Genomic DNA, 19,321 nt, shown 5'->3' with positions numbered 1-19,321 from the left:
TACAAAAGCATGCAAAAAAGTACTCACGCAAAAGTGCATTCGCAAAAAGGATCACGAAAACACAAACTACAATCCTAGGACATTATTACAAATCAACAAACATGCAAGAACACACTCGCTCAAATGGACATGCACAAACGTACATGTAAAAAAACATGCGAAAAAGTGCATTCGCAACAACGTTCTTAAAAACACGAAATACAACACTAGGACTTTAATACGCATAACCAAACAATAGCAAAAACACTAAATACAAAAGATACAGTGGAGTGTAGAAATAACACTCAACGTTTACGTTTACGTGGATTTTTTTATGGATTAATTTATATTTTTGTTTTAATTGGTGGATTTAGTATCTTATAGGTACAAATTGATAATTAGGTGTCCATGAAGCAAAAATGATCAAAGTAAGTAAGAAAAGAGTTGCAATTAGGAAAATAAAATCAAATTAGAAGAGAGGATCCCTCAACATCTTCGGTAGTGTCCACGAAGTCGAGCATAACTTTCTCATCCGGACTCCAAATCAACTGGTTCCGGCGGCATTAGAAAGCTATTTTAGCTGGCTACAATTCCTGTCTAATGTCAAATTTCCAAATTCGGACTCGAACATGGTCAAAATTGGATTCCAAAAGCGATCATGAAAATACGTGCTACAGTTCGAGGACACGAATGCGCATCAAGAAACGTGCACAAAAACACTCGCTAAAACATTACGCACATAAGTAAAAGTACAAAAGCATGCACAAAAGTACTCACGCAAAAGTGCATTCGCAAAAAGGATCATGAAAACACAAACTACAATCCTAGGACATTAATACAAATCAACAAACATGCACACACAAACTCGCTCAAATGGACATGCACAAACGTACATGTAAAAAATATGCGCAAAAGTGCATTCGCAACAACGTTCTTAAAAACACGAAATACAACACTAGGACTTTAATACGCATAACCAAACAATAGCAAATACACTAAATACAAAAGATACAGTGGAGTGTAGAAATAACACTCAACGTTTACGTTTACGTGGATTTTTTTATGGATTAATTTATATTTATGTTTTAATTGGTGGATTTAGTATCTTATAGGTACAAATTGATAATTAGGTGTCCATGAAGCAATAATGATCAAAGAGTAAGAAAAGAGTTGCAATTAGGAAAATAAAATCAAATTAGAAGAGAGGATCCCTCAACATCTTCGGTAGTGTCCACGAAGTCGAGCATAACTTTCTCATCCGGACTCCAAATCAACTGGTTCTGACGGCATTAGAAAGCTATTTTAGCTGGCTACAATTCTGTCTAATGTCAAATTTCCAAATTCGGACTCGAACATGGTCAAAATTGGATTCCAAAAGCGATCATGAAAATACGTGCTACAGTTCGAGGACACGAATGCGCATCAAAAAACGTGCACAAAAACACTCGCTACAAAAGATACGCACATAAGTAAAAGTACAAAAGCATGCACAAAAGTACTCACGCAAAAGTGCATTCGCAAAAAGGATAACGAAAACACAAACTACAATCCTAGGACATTAATACAAATCAACAAACATGCAAGAACACACTCGCTCAAATGGACATGCACAAACGTACATGTAAAAAAACATGCGAAAAAGTGCATTCGCAACAACGTTCTTAAAAACACGAAATACAACACTAGGACTTTAATACGCATAACCAAACAACAGCAAAACACTAAATACAAAAGATACAGTGGAGTGTAGAAACAACACTCAACGTTTACGTTTACGTGGATTTTTTTATGGATTAATTTATATTTCTGTTTTAATTGGTGGATTTAGTATCTTATAGGTACAAATTGATTATTAGGTGTCCATGAAGCAAAAATGATCAAAGAGTAAGAAAAGAGTTGCAATTAGGAAAATAAAATCAAATTAGAAGAGAGGATCCCTCAACATCTTCGGTAGTGTCCACGAAGTCGAGCATAAATTTCTCATCCGGACTCCAAATCAACGGTTCCGGCGGCATTAGAAAGCTATTTTAGCTGGCTACAATTCCTGTCTAATGTCAAATTTCCAAATTCGGACTCAAAATGGTCAAAATTGGATTCCAAAAGCGATCATGAAAATACGTGCTACAGTTCGAGGACACGAATGCGCATCAAAAAACGTGCACAAAAACACTCGCTACAAAAGATACGCACCTAAGTAAAAGTACAAAAGCATGCACAAAAGTACTCACGCAAAAGTGCATTCGCAAAAAGGATCACGAAAACACAAACTACAATCCTAGGACATTAATACAAATCAACAAACATGCAAGAACACACTCGCTCAAATGGACATGCACAAACGTACATGTAAAAAAACATGCGAAAAAGTGCATTCGCAACAACGTTCTTAAAAACACGAAATAGAACACTAGGACTTTAATACGCATAACCAAACAATAGCAAAAACACTAAATACAAAAGATACAGTGGAGTGTAGAAATAACACTCAACGTTTACGTTTACGTGGATTTTTTTATGGATTAATTTATATTTTTGTTTTAATTGGTGGATTTAGTATCTTATAGGTACAAATTGATAATTAGGTGTCCATGAAGAAAAAATGATCAAAGAGTAAGAAAAGAGTTGCAATTAGGAAAATAAAATCAAATTAGAAGAGAGGATCCCTCAACATCTTCGGTAGTGTCCACGAAGTCGAGCATAACTTTCTCATCCGGACTCCAAATCAACTGGTTCCGGCGGCATTAGAAAGCTATTTTAGCTGGCTACAATTCCTGTCTAATGTCAAATTTCCGAATTCGGACTCGAACATGGTCAAAATTGGATTCCAAAAGCGATCATGAAAATACGTGCTACAGTTCGTGGACACGAATGAGCATCAAGAAACGTGCACAAAAACACTCGCTAAAAACATATACATATAAGTAAAAGTGCAAAAGCATGCACAAAAGTACTCACGCAAAAGTGCATTCGCAAAAAGGATCATGAAAACACAAACTACAATCCTAGGACATTAATACAAATCAACAAACATGCACACACAAACTCGCTCAAATGGACATGCACAAACGTACATGTAAAAAATATGCGCAAAAGTCCATTCGCAACAACGTTCTTAAAAACACGAAATACAACACTAGGACTTTAATACGCATAACCAAACAATAGCAAAAACACTAAATACAAAAGATACAGTGGAGTGTAGAAATAACACTCAACGTTTACGTTTACGTGGATTTTTTTATGGATTAATTTATATTTCTGTTTTAATTGGTGGATTTAGTATCTTATAGGTACAAATTGATAATTAGGTCAAAGAGTAAGAAAAGAGTTGCAATTAGGAAAATAAAATCAAATCAGAAGAGAGGATCCCTCAACATCTTCGGTAGTGTCCACAAGTCGAGCATAACTTTCTCATCCGGACTCCAAATCAACTGATTCTGACGGCATTAGAAAGCTATTTTAGCTGGCTACAATTCCTGTCTAATGTCAAATTTCCAAATTCGGACTCGAACATGGTCAAAATTGGATTCCAAAAGCGATCATGAAAATACGTGCTACAGTTCGAGGACACGAAAGCGCATCAAAAAACGTGCACAAAAACACTCGCTACAAAAGATACGCACATAAGTAAAAGTACAAAAGCATGCACAAAAGTACTCACGCAAAAGTGCATTCGCAAAAAGGATAACGAAAACACAAACTACAATCCTAGGACATTAATACAAATCAACAAACATGCAAGAACACACTCGCTCAAATGGACATGCACAAACGTACATGTAAAAAAACATGCGAAAAAGTGCATTCGCAACAACGTTCTTAAAAACACGAAATACAACACTAGGACTTTAATACGCATAACCAAACAACAGCAAAACCACTAAATACAAAAGATACAGTGGAGTGTAGAAACAACACTCAACGTTTACGTTTACGTGGATTTTTGTATGGATTAATTTATATTTCTGTTTTAATTGGTGGATTTAGTATCTTATAGGTACAAATTGATTATTAGGTGTCCATGAAGCAAAAATGATCAAAGAGTAAGAAAAGAGTTGCAATTAGGAAAATAAAATCAAATTAGAAGAGAGGATCCCTCAACATCTTCGGTAGTGTCCACGAAGTCGAGCATAAATTTCTCATCCGGACTCCAAATCAACTGGTTCCGGCGGCATTAGAAAGCTATTTTAGCTGGCTACAATTCCTGTCTAATGTCAAATTTCCAAATTCGGACTCAAATGGTCAAAATTGGATTCCAAAAGCGATCATGAAAATACGTGCTACAGTTCGAGGACACGAATGCGCATCAAAAAACGTGCACAAAAACACTCGCTACAAAAGATACGCACCTAAGTAAAATTACAAAAGCATGCACAAAAGTACTCACGCAAAAGTGCATTCGCAAAAAGGATACGAAAACACAAACTACAATCCTAGGACATTAATACAAATCAACAAACATGCAAGAACACACTCGCTCAAATGGACATGCACAAACGTACATGTAAAAAAACATGCGAAAAAGTGCATTCGCAACAACGTTCTTAAAACGAAATAGAACACTAGGACTTTAATACGCATAACCAAACAATAGCAAAAACACTAAATACAAAAGATACAGTGGAGTGTAGAAATAACACTCAACGTTTACGTTTACGTGGATTTTTTTATGGATTAATTTATATTTTTGTTTTAATTGGTGGATTTAGTATCTTATAGGTACAAACTGATAATTAGATGTCCATGAAGAAAAATGATCAAAGAGTAAGAAAAGAGTTGCAATTAGGAAAATAAAATCAAATTAGAAGAGAGGATCCCTCAACATCTTCGGTAGTGTCCACGAAGTCGAGCATAACTTTCTCATCCGGACTCCAAATCAACTGGTTCCGGCGGCATTAGAAAGCTATTTTAGCTGGCTACAATTCCTGTCTAATGTCAAATTTCCAAATTCGGACTCGAACATGGTCAAAATTGGATTCCAAAAGCGATCATGAAAATACGTGCTACAGTTCGAGGACACGAATGCGCATCAAGAAACGTGCACAAAAACACTCGCTAAAACATATACTCACATAAGTAAAAGTGCAAAAGCATGCACAAAAGTACTCACGCAAAAGTGCATTCGCAAAAAGGATCATGAAAACACAAACTACAATCCTAGGACATTAATACAAATCAACAAACATGCACACACACACTCGCTCAAATGGACATGCACAAACGTACATGTAAAAAACATGCGCAAAAGTGCATTCGCAACAACGTTCTTAAAAACACGAAATACAACACTAGGACTTTAATACGCATAACCAAACAATAGCAAATACACTAAATACAAAAGATACAGTGGAGTGTAGAAATAACACTCAACGTTTACGTTTACGTGGATTTTTTTATGGATTAATTTATATTTATGTTTTAATTGGTGGATTTAGTATCTTATTGGTACAAATTGATAATTAGGTGTCCATGAAGCAATAATGATCAAAGAGTAAGAAAAGAGTTGCAATTAGGAAAATAAAATCAAATCAGAAGAGAGGATCCCTCAACATCTTCGGTAGTGTCCACAAAGTCGAGCATAACTTTCTCATCCGGACTCCAAATCAACTGATTCTGGCGGCATTAGAAAGCTATTTTAGCTGGCTACAATTCCTGTCTAATATCAAATTTCCAAATTCGGACTCGAACATGGTCAAAATTGGATTCCAAAAGCGATCATGAAAATACGTGCTACAGTTCGAGGACACGAAAGCGCATCAAAAAACGTGCACAAAAACACTCGCTACAAAAGATACGCACATAAGTAAAAGTACAAAAGCATGCACAAAAGTACTCACGCAAAAGTGCATTCGCAAAAAGGATAACGAAAACACAAACTACAATCCTAGGACATTAATACAAATCAACAAACATGCAAGAACACACTCGCTCAAATGGACATCCACAAACGTACATGTAAAAAAACATGCGAAAAAGTGCATTCGCAACAACGTTCTTAAAAACACGAAATACAACACTAGGACTTTAATACGCATAACCAAACAACAGCAAAACCACTAAATACAAAAGATACAGTGGAGTGTAGAAATAACACTCAACGTTTACGTTTACGTGTATTTTTGTATGGATTAATTTATATTTCAGTTTTAATTGGTGGATTTAGTATCTTATAGGTACAAATTGATTATTAGGTGTCCATGAAGCAAAAATGATCAAATAGTAAGAAAAGAGTTGCAATTAGGAAAATAAAATCAAATTAGAAGAGAGGATCCCTCAACATCTTCGGTAGTGTCCACGAAGTCGAGCATAAATTTCTCATCCGGACTCCAAATCAACTGGTTCCGGCGGCATTAGAAAGCTATTTTAGCTGGCTACAATTCCTGTCTAATGTCAAATTTCCAAATTCGGACTCAAATGGTCAAAATTGGATTCCAAAAGCGATCATGAAAATACGTGCTACAGTTCGAGGACACAATGCGCATCAAAAAACGTGCACAAAAACACTCGCTACAAAAGATACGCACATAAGTAAAAGTACAAAAGCATGCACAAAAGTACTCACGCAAAAGTGCATTCGCAAAAAGATCACGAAAACACAAACTACAATCCTAGGACATTATTACAAATCAACAAACATGCAAGAACACACTCGCTCAAATGGACATGCACAAACGTACATGTAAAAAAACATGCGCAAAAGTGCATTCGCAACAACGTTCTTAAAAACACGAAATACAACACTAGGACTTTAATACGCATAACCAAACAATAGCAAAAACACTAAATACAAAAGATACAGTGGAGTGTAGAAATAACACTCAACGTTTACGTTTACGTGGATTTTTTTATGGACTAATTTATATTTCTGTTTTAATTGGTGGATTTAGTATCTTATAGGTACAAATTGATAATTAGGTGTCCATGAAGCACAAATGATCACAGAGTAAGAAAAGAGTTGCAGTTAGGAAAATAAAATCAAATTAGAAGAGAGGATCCCTCAACATCTTCGGTAGTGTCCACGAAGTCGAGCATAACTTTCTCATCCGGACTCCAAATCAACTGGTTCCGGCGGCATTAGAAAGCTATTTTAGCTGGCTACAATTCCTGTCTAATGTCAAATTTCCGAATTCGGACTCGAACATGGTCAAAATTGGATTCCAAAAGCGATCATGAAAATACGTGCTACAGTTCGAGGACACGAATGCGCATCAAGAAACGTGCACAAAAACACTCGCTAAAAAATATACTCACATAAGTAAAAGTACAAAAGCATGCACAAAAGTACTCACGCAAAAGTGCATTCGCAAAAAGGATCATGAAAACACAAACTACAATCCTAGGACATTAATACAAATCAACAAACATGCACACACAACTCGCTCAAATGGACATGCACAAACGTACATGTAAAAAAACATGCGCAAAAGTGCATTCGCAACAACGTTCTTAAAAACACGAAATACAACACTAGGACTTTAATACGCATAACCAAACAATAGCAAAAACACTAAATACAAAAGATACAGTGGAGTGTAGAAATAACACTCAACGTTTACGTTTACGTGGATTTTTTTATGGATTAATTTATATTTCTGTTTTAATTGGTGGATTTAGTATCTTATTGGTACAAATTGATAATTAGGTGTCCATGAAGCAATAATGATCAAAGAGTAAGAAAAGAGTTGCAATTAGGAAAATAAAATCAAATTAGAAGAGAGGATCCCTCAACATCTTCGGTAGTGTCCACGAAGTCGAGCATAACTTTCTCATCCGGACTCCAAATCAACTGGTTCTGGCGGCATTAGAAAGCTATTTTAGCTGGCTACAATTCCTGTCTAATGTCAAATTTCCAAATTCGGACTCGAACATGGTCAAAATTGGATTCCAAAAGCGATCATGAAAATACGTGCTACAGTTCGAGGACACGAATGCGCATCAAAAAACGTGCACAAAAAACACTCGCTACAAAAGATACGCACATAAGTAAAAGTACAAAAGCATGCACAAAAGTACTCACGCAAAAGTGCATTCGCAAAAAGGATAACGAAAACACAAACTACAATCCTAGGACATTAATACAAATCAACAAACATGCAAGAACACACTCGCTCAAATGGACATGCACAAACGTACATGTAAAAAAACATGCGAAAAAGTGCATTCCAACAACGTTCTTAAAAACACGAAATACAACACTAGGACTTTAATACGCATAACCAAACAACAGCAAAACACTAAATACAAAAGATACAGTGGAGTGTAGAAATAACACTCAACGTTTACGTTTACGTGTATTTTTTATGGATTAATTTATATTTCAGTTTTAATTGGTGGATTTAGTATCTTATAGGTACAAATTGATAATTAGGTGTCCATGAAGCAAAAATGATCAAAGAGTAAGAAAAGAGTTGCAATTAGGAAAATAAAATCAAATTAGAAGAGAGGATCCCTCAACATCTTCGGTAGTGTCCACGAAGTCGAGCATAAATTTCTCATCCGGACTCCAAATCAACTGGTTCCGGCGGCATTAGAAAGCTATTTTAGCTGGCTACAATTCCTGTCTAATGTCAAATTTCCAAATTCGGACTCAAAATGGTCAAAATTGGATTCCAAAAGCGATCATGAAAATACGTGCTACAGTTCGAGGACACGAATGCGCATCAAAAAACGTGCACAAAAACACTCGCTACAAAAGATACGCACATAAGTAAAAGTACAAAAGCATGCAAAAAAGTACTCACGCAAAAGTGCATTCGCAAAAAGGATCACGAAAACACAAACTACAATCCTAGGACATTAATACAAATCAACAAACATGCAAGAACACACTCGCTCAAATGGACATGCACAAACGTACATGTAAAAAACATGCGAAAAAGTGCATTCGCAACAACGTTCTTAAAAACACGAAATACAACACTAGGACTTTAATACGCATAACCAAACAATAGCAAAAACACTAAATACAAAAGATACAGTGGAGTGTAGAAATAACACTCAACGTTTACGTTTACGTGGATTTTTTTATGGACTAATTTATATTTCAGTTTTAATTGGTGGATTTAGTATCTTATAGGTACAAATTGATAATTATAGGTGTCCATGAAGCAAAAATGATCAAAGAGTAAGAAAAGAGTTGCAGTTAGGAAAATAAAATCAAATTAGAAGAGAGGATCCCTCAACATCTTCGGTAGTGTCCACGAAGTCGAGCATAACTTTCTCATCCGGACTCCAAATCAACTGGTTCCGGCGGCATTAGAAAGCTATTTTATCTGGCTACAATTCCTGTCTAATGTCAAATTTCCAAATTCGGACTCGAACATGGTCAAAATTGGATTCCAAAAGCGATCATGAAAATACGTGCTACAGTTCGAGGACACGAATGCGCATCAAGAAACGTGCACAAAAACACTCGCTACAAAAGATACGCACATAAGTAAAAGTACAAAAGCATGCACAAAAGTACTCACGCAAAAGTGCATTCGCAAAAAGGATCATGAAAACACAAACTACAATCCTAGGACATTAATACAAATCAACAAACATGCACAAACACACTCGCTCAAATGGACATGCACAAAGGTACATGTAAAAAAATATGCGCAAAAGTGCATTCGCAACAACGTTCTTAAAAACACGAAATACAACACTAGGACTTTAATACGCATAACCAAACAACAGCAAAAACACTAGATACAAAAGATACAGTGGAGTGTAGAAATAACACTCAACGTTTACGTTTACGTGGATTTTTTTATTGATTAATTTATATTTTGTTTTAATTGGTGGATTTAGTATCTTATAGGTACAAATTGATAATTAGGTGTCCATGAAGCACAAATGATCAAAGAGTAAGAAAAGAGTTGCAATTAGGAAAATAAAATCAAATTAGAAGAGAGGATCCCTCAACATCTTCGGTAGTGTCCACGAAGTCGAGCATAAATTTCTCATCCGGACTCCAAATCAACTGGTTCCGGCGGCATTAGAAAGCTATTTTAGCTGGCTACAATTCCTGTCTAATGTCAAATTTCCGAATTCGGACTCGAACATGGTCAAAATTGGATTCCAAAAGCGATCATGAAAATACGTGCTACAGTTCGAGGACACGAATGCGCATCAAAAAACGTGCACAAAAACACTCGCTACAAAAGATACGCACATAAGTAAAAGTACAAAAGCATGCACAAAAGTACTCACGCAAAAGTGCATTCGCAAAAAGGATCACGAAAACACAAACTACAATCCTAGGACATTAATACAAATCAACAAACATGCAAGAACACACTCGCTCAAATGGACATGCACAAACGTACATGTAAAAAAACATGCGCAAAAGTGCATTCGCAACAACGTTCTTAAAAACACGAAATACAACACTAGGACTTTAATACGCATAACCAAACAATAGCAAAAACACTAAATACAAAATATACAGTGGAGTGTAGAAATAACACTCAACGTTTACGTTTACGTGTATTTTTTTATGGATTAATTTATATTTCAGTTTTAATTGGTGGATTTAGTATCTTATAGGTACAAATTGATAATTAGGTGTCCATGAAGCAAAAATGATCAAAGAGTAAGAAAAGAGTTGCAATTAGGAAAATAAAATCAAATTAGAAGAGAGGATCCCTCAACATCTTCGGTAGTGTCCACGAAGTCGAGCATAAATTTCTCATCCGGACTCCAAATCAACTGGTTCCGGAGCATTAGAAAGCTATTTTAGCTGGCTACAATTCCTGTCTAATGTCAAATTTCCAAATTCGGACTCGAACATGGTCAAAATTGGATTCCAAAAGCGATCATGAAAATACGTGCTACAGTTCGAGGACACGAATGCGCATCAAAAAACGTGCACAAAAACACTCGCTACAAAAGATACGCACATAAGTAAAAGTACAAAAGCATGCACAAAAGTACTCACGCAAAAGTGCATTCGCAAAAAGGATCACGAAAAAAAAACTACAATCCTAGGACATTAATACAAATCAACAAACATGCAAGAACACACTCGCTCAAATGGACATGCACAAACGTACATGTAAAAAAACATGCGAAAAAGTGCATTCGCAACAACGTTCTTAAAAACACGAAATACAACACTAGGACTTTAATACGCATAACCAAACAATAGCAAAAACACTAAATACAAAAGATACAGTGGAGTGTAGAAATAACACTCAACGTTTACGTTTACGTGGATTTTTTTATGGATTAATTTATATTTTTGTTTTAATTGGTGGATTTAGTATCTTATAGGTACAAATTGATAATTAGGTGTCCATGAAGCAAAAATGATCAAATAGTAAGAAAAGAGTTGCAATTAGGAAAATAAAATCAAATTAGAAGAGAGGATCCCTCAACATCTTCGGTAGTGTCCACGAAGTCGAGCATAAACTTTCTCATCCGGACTCCAAATCAACTGGTTCCGGCAGCATTAGAAAGCTATTTTAGCTGGCTACAATTCCTGTCTAATGTCAAATTTCCAAATTCGGACTCGAACATGGTCAAAATTGGATTCCAAAAGCGATCATGAAAATACGTGCTACAGTTCGAGGACACGAATGCGCATCAAAAAACGTGCACAAAAACACTCGCTACAAAAGATACGCACATAAGTAAAAGTACAAAAGCATGCACAAAAGTACTCACGCAAAAGTGCATTCGCAAAAAGGATCACGAAAACACAAACTACAATCCTAGGACATTAATACAAATCAACAAACATGCAAGAACACACTCGCTCAAATGGACATGCACAAACGTACATGTAAAAAAACATGCGAAAAAGTGCATTCGCAACAACGTTCTTAAAAACACGAAATACAACACTAGGACTTTAATACGCATAACCAAACAATAGCAAAAACACTAAATACAAAAGATACAGTGGAGTGTAGAAATAACACTCAACGTTTACGTTTACGTGGATTTTTTTATGGATTAATTTATATTTCTGTTTTAATTGGTGGATTTAGTATCTTATAGGTACAAATTGATAATTAGGTGTCCATGAAGCACAAATGATCACAGAGTAAGAAAAGAGTTGCAGTTAGGAAAATAAAATCAAATTAGAAGAGAGGATCCCTCAACATCTTCGGTAGTGTCCACGAAGTCGAGCATAACTTTCTCATCCGGACTCCAAATCAACTGGTTCCGGCGGCATTAGAAAGCTATTTTAGTTGGCTACAATTCCTGTCTAATGTCAAATTTCCAAATTCGGACTCGAACATGGTCAAAATTGGATTCCAAAAGCGATCATGAAAATACGTGCTACAGTTCGAGGACACGAATGCGCATCAAAAAACGTGCACAAAACACTCGCTACAAAAGATACGCACATAAGTAAAAGTACAAAAGCATGCACAAAAGTACTCACGCAAAAGTGCATTCGCAAAAAGGATCACGAAAACACAAACTACAATCCTAGGACATTAATACAAATCAACAAACATGCAAGAACACACTCGCTCAAATGGACATGCACAAACGTACATGTAAAAAAACATGCGAAAAAGTGCATTCGCAACAACGTTCTTAAAAACACGAAATACAACACTAGGACTTTAATACGCATAACCAAACAATAGCAAAAACACTAAATACAAAAGATACAGTGGAGTGTAGAAATAACACTCAACGTTTACGTTTACGTGGATTTTTTTATGGATTAATTTATATTTTTGTTTTAATTGGTGGATTTAGTATCTTATAGGTACAAATTGATAATTAGGTGTCCATGAAGCAAAAATGATCAAAGAGTAAGAAAAGAGTTGCAATTAGGAAAATAAAATCAAATTAGAAGAGAGGATCCCTCAACATCTTCGGTAGTGTCCACGAAGTCGAGCATAACATTCTCATCCGGACTCCAAATCAACTGGTTCCGGCGGCATTAGAAAGCTATTTTAGCTGGCTACAATTCCTGTCTAATGTCAAATTTCCAAATTCGGACTCGAACATGGTCAAAATTGGATTCCAAAAGCGATCATGAAAATACGTGCTACAGTTCGAGGACACGATGCGCATCAAGAAACGTGCACAAAAACACTCGCTACAAAAGATACGCACATAAGTAAAAGTACAAAAGCATGCACAAAAGTACTCACGCAAAAGTGCATTCGCAAAAAGGATCATGAAAACACAAACTACAATCCTAGGACATTAATACAAATCAACAAACATGCACAAACACACTCGCTCAAATGGACATGCACAAACGTACATGTAAAAAAACATGCGCAAAAGTGCATTCGCAACAACGTTCTTAAAAACACGAAATACAACACTAGGACTTTAATACGCATAACCAAACAACAGCAAAAACACTAAATACAAAAGATACAGTGGAGTGTAGAAATAACACTCAACGTTTACGTTTACGTGGATTTTTTTTATGGATTAATTTATATTTCTGTTTTAATTGGTGGATTTAGTATCTTATAGGTACAAATTGATAATTAGGTGTCCATGAAGCAAAAATGATCAAATAGTAAGAAAAGAGTTGCAATTAGGAAAATAAAATCAAATTAGAGAGAGGATCCCTCAACATCTTCGGTAGTGTCCACGAAGTCGAGCATAAATTTCTCATCCGGACTCCAAATCAACTGGTTCCGCCAGCATTAGAAAGCTATTTTAGCTGGCTACAATTCCTGTCTAATGTCAAATTTCCAAATTCGGACTCGAACATGGTCAAAATTGGATTCCAAAAGCGATCATGAAAATACGTGCTACAGTTCGAGGACACGAATGCGCATCAAAAAACGTGCACAAAAACACTCGCTACAAAAGATACGCACATAAGTAAAAGTACAAAAGCATGCACAAAAGTACTCACGCAAAAGTGCATTCGCAAAAAGGATCACGAAAACACAAACTACAATCCTAGGACATTAATACAAATCAACAAACATGCAGGAACACACTCGCTCAAATGGACATGCACAAACGTACATGTAAAAAAACTGCGAAAAGTGCATTCGCAACAACGTTCTTAAAAACACGAAATACAACACTAGGACTTTAATACGCATAACCAAACAATAGCAAAAACACTAAATACAAAATATACAGTGGAGTGTAGAAATAACACTCAACGTTTACGTTTACGTGGATTTTTTTATGGATTAATTTATATTTTTGTTTCAATTGGTGGATTTAGTATCTTATAGGTACAAATTGATAATTAGGTGTCCATGAAGCAAAAATGATCAAAGAGTAAGAAAAGAGTTGCAATTAGGAAAATAAAATCAAATTAGAAGAGAGGATCCCTCAACATCTTCGGTAGTGTCCACGAAGTCGAGCATAAATTTCTTATCCGGACTCCAAATCAACTGGTTCCGGCGGCATTAGAAAGCTATTTTAGCTGGCTACAATTCTTGTCTAATGTCAAATTTCCAAATTTGGACTCGAACATGGTCAAAATTGGATTCCAAAAGCGATCATGAAAATACGTGCTACAGTTCGAGGACACGAATGCGCATCAAAAAACGTGCACAAAAACACTCGATACAAAAGATACGCACATAAGTAAAAGTACAAAAGCATGCAAAAAAGTACTCACGCAAAAGTGCCTTCGCAAAAAGGATCATGAAAACACAAACTACAATCCTAGGACATTATTACAAATCAACAAACATGCAAAACACACTCGCTCAAATGGACAATATGCACAAATGTACATGTAAAAAAACATTCGAAAAAGTGCATTCGCAACAACGTTCTTAAAAAAACGAAATGCAACACTAGGACTTTAATACGCATAGCCAAACAATAGCAAAAACACTAAATACAAAATATACAGTGGAGTGTAGAAATAACACTCAACGTTTACGTTTACGTTTACGTGTATTTTTTTATGGACTAATTTATATTTCAGTTTTAATTGGTGGATTTTGTATCTTATAGGTACAAATGTATAATTAAGTGTCCATGAGGCAAAAATGATCAAATAGTAAGAAAAGAGTTGCAATTAGGAAAATAAAATCAAATTAGAAGAGATGATCCCTCAACATCTTCGGTAGTGTCCACGAAGTCGAGCATAAATTTCTCATCCGGACTCCAAATCAACTGGTTCCGGCGGCATTAGAAAGCTATTTTAGCTGGCTACAATTCCTGTCTAATGTCAAATTTCCAAATTCGGACTCGAACATGGTCAAAATTGGATTCCAAAAGCGATCATGAACAATACGTGCTACAGTTCGAGGACACGAATGCGCATCAAAAAACGTGCACAAAAACACTCGCTACAAAAGATACGCACATAAGTAAAAGTACAAAAGCATGCAAAAAGTACTCACGCAAAAGTGCATTCGCAAAAAGGATCACGAAAACACAAACTACAATCCTAGGACATTAATACAAATCAACAAACATGCAAGAACACACTCGCTCAAATGGACATGCACAAACGTACATGTTAAAAAACCAGCGCAGAAGTGCATTCGCAACAACGTTCTTAAAAACACGAAATAAAACACTAGGACTTTAATACGAATAACCAAACAATAGCAAAGACACTAGATACAAAAGATACTGTGGAGTGTAGAAATAACATTCAACGTTTATGTTTACGTGGATTTTTTTATGGATTAATTTATATTTTTGTTTTAATTGGTGGATTAATTATCTTATAGGTACAAATTGATAATTAGGTGTCCATGAAGCAAAAATGATCAAAGAGTAAGAAAAGAGTTGCAATTAGGAAAATAAAATAAAATTACAAGAGAGGATCCCTCAACATCTTCGGTAGTGTCCACGAAGTCGAGCATAACTTTCTCATCCGGACTCCAATCAACTGGTGCTGACGGCATGATAAAGCTATTTCAGCTGGCTACGTTCCTGTCTAATGTCAAATTTCCAAATTCAGACTCGAACATGGTCAAAGTTGGATTCCAAAAGCGATCATGAAAATACGTGCTACAGTTTGAGGACACGAATGCGCATCAAAAACGTGCACAAAAACACTCGCTACAAAAGATATGCACAAAAGTAAAAGTACAAAAGCATGCACAAAAGTACTCATGCAAAAGTGCATTCGCAAAAAGGATCATGAAAACACAAACTACAATCCTAGGACATTAATACAAATCAACAAACATGCACAAACACACTCGCTCAAATGGACATGCACAAACGTACATGTTAAAAAACATGCGCAAAAGTGCATTCGCAACAACGTTCTTAAAACACGAAATACAACACTAGGACTTTAATACGAATAACCAAACAACAGCAAAGACACTAGATACAAAAGATACTGTGGAGTGTAGAAATAACATTCAACGTTTACGTTTACGTGGATTTTTTTATGGATTAATTTATATTTCTGCTTTAATTGGTGGATTAAGTATCTTATAGGTACAAATTGATAATTAGGTGTCCATGAGGCAATAATGATCAAAGAGTAAGAAAAGAGTTGCAATTAGGAAAATAAAATGAAATTAGAATAGAGGATACCTCAACATCTTCGGTAGTGTCCACGAACTTGAGCATAACTTTCTCATCCGGACCCCAAATCAACTGGTTATGGCGGCATTAGAAAGCTATTGTAGCTAGCTACAATTCCTGTCTGATGTCAAATTTAAAAATTCGGACTCGAACATGGTCAAAATTGGATTCCGAAAGCGATCATGAAAATAAGTGCAACAGCTCGAGGACATGAATGCGCATCAAAAAACGTGCACAAAAACAATCGCTACAAAGATATGCACAAAAGTAAAAGTACAAAAGCATGCACAAAAGTACTCACGCAAAAGTGCATTCCCAAAAAGGATCATGAAAACACAAACTACAATGCTAGGACATTAATACAAATCAACAAACATGCACAAACACACTCGCTCAAATGGATATGCACAAACGTACATGTAAAAAAACATGCGCAAAAGTGCATTCGAGACAACGTTCTAAAAAACACGAAATACAACACTAGGACTTTAATACGAATAACCAAACAACAGCAAAGACACTAGATACAAAAGATACTGTGGAGTGTAGAAATAACATTCAACGTTTACGTTTAAGTGGATTTTTTTATGGATCAATTTAAATTTCTGTTTTAATTGGTGGATTAAGTATCTTATAGGTACAAATTGATAATTAGGTGTCTATGAGGCAATAATGATCAAAGAGTAAGAAAAGAGTTGCAATTAGGAAAATAAAATCAAATTAGAAGAGAGGATACCTCAACATCTTCGGTAGTGTCGACGAACTTGAGCATAACTTTCTCATCCGGACACCAAATCAACTGGTTATGGCGGCATTAGAAATCTATTTTAGCTAGCTACAATTCCTATCTAATGCCAAATTTCCAAATTCGGACTCGAACATGGTCAAAATTGGATTCCAAAAGCGATCATGAAAATACGTGCTACAGTTCGAGGACACGAATGCGCATCAAAAAACGTGCACAAAAACACTCGCTAAAAAAGATACGCACATAAGTAAAAGTACAAAAGCATGCAAAAAAGTACTCACGCAAAAGTGCATTCGCAAAAAGGATCACGAAAACACAAACTACAATCCTAGGACATTAATACAAATCAACAAACATGCACAAACACACTCGCTCAAATTGACATGCACAAACGTTCATGTAAAAAAACATGCGCGAACGTGCATTCGCAACAACATTCTTAAAAACACGAAATACAACACTAGGACTTTAATACGCATAACCAAACAATAGCAAAAACACTAAATACAAAAGATACAGTGGAGTGTAGAAATAACACTCAACGTTTACGTTTACGTGGATTTTTTTATGGATTAATTTATATTTTTGTTTTAATTTGTGGATTTAGTATCTTATAAGTACAAATTGATAATTAGCTGTCCATGAAGTCAAAATGATCAAAGAGTACGAAAAGAGTTGCAATTAGGAAAATGAAATCAAATTAGAAGACAGGATCCCTCAACATCTTCGGTAGTGTCCACGAAGTCGACCATAACATTCTTATCCGGACTCCTAATCAACTCGTTCCGGCGGCGTTAGAAAGATATTTTAGCTGGCTACAATTCCTGTCTAATGTCAAATTTCAAAATTCGGACTCGAACATGGTCAAAATTGGATTTCAAAAGCGATCATGAAAATACGTGCTACAATTCGAGGACACGAATGCGCATCAAAAAATGTGCACAAAAACACTCGCTACAAAAGATATGCACAAAAGTAAAAGTACAAAACCATGCACAAAAGTACTCACGCAAAAGTGCATTCGCAAAAAGGATCATGAAAACACAAACTACAATCCTAGGACATTAATACAAATCAACAAACATGCACAAACACACTCGCTCAAATGGACATGCACAAACGTACTTGTAAAAAAACATGCGCAAAAGTGCATTCACAACAACGTTATTAAAAACACGAAATACAACACTAGGACTCTAATACGAATAACCTAACAACAGCAAAGACACTAGAAGATACAAAAGATACAGTGGAGTGTAGAAATAACACTCAACGTTTACGTTTACGTGGATTTTTTTAAGGATTAATTTATATTTCAGTTTTAATTGGTGGATTTAGTATCTTATAGGTACAAATTGATAATTAGGTGTCCATGAAGCAATAATGATCAAAGAGTTAGAAAAGAGTTGCAATTAGGAAAATAAAATCAAATTAGAAGAGAGGATCCCTCAACATCTTCGGTAGTGTCCACGATGTCGAGCATAACTTTCTCATCCGGACTGCAAATCAACTAGTTCCGGCGGCATTAGAAAGCTATTTTAGCTAGCTACAATTCCTGTCTAACGTCAAATTTCCAAATTCGGACTCAAACATGGTCAAAATTGGATTCTAAAAGCGATCATGAAAATGCGTGCTACAGTTCGAAGAAACGAATGCGCATCAAAAAATGTGCACAAACACACTCGCTACAAAAGATACGCACATAAGTAAAAGTACAAAAACATGGACAAAAGTACTCACGCAAAAGTGCATTCGCAAAAAAGGATCATGAAAACACCAACTACAATCCTAGGACATTAATACAAATCAACAATCATGCAAGAACACACTCGCTCGAATGAACATGCACAAACCTACATGTAAAAAAACATGCGCAAAAGTACATTCGCAACCACGTTCTTAAAAACACGAAATACAACACTAGGACTTCAATACGCATAAGCAAACAATAGCAAAAACACTAAATACAAAAGATACAGTGGAGTGTAGAAATAACACTCAACGTTTACGTTTACGTGGATTTTTTTATGGATTAGTTTATATTTCTGTTTTAATTAGTGGATTTAGTATCTTATATGTACAAATTGATCATTAGGTGTCCATGAAGCAAAAATGATCAAAGAGTAAGAAAAGAGTTGCAATTAGGAA

The sequence above is a fragment of the Erythranthe guttata genome, chromosome 1 (genome assembly GCF_056151865.1).
Source record: "Erythranthe guttata isolate IM_541 chromosome 1, IM_541, whole genome shotgun sequence".
NCBI lineage: Eukaryota > Viridiplantae > Streptophyta > Magnoliopsida > Lamiales > Phrymaceae > Erythranthe > Erythranthe guttata.
This window is presented reverse-complemented; position numbering follows the sequence as displayed.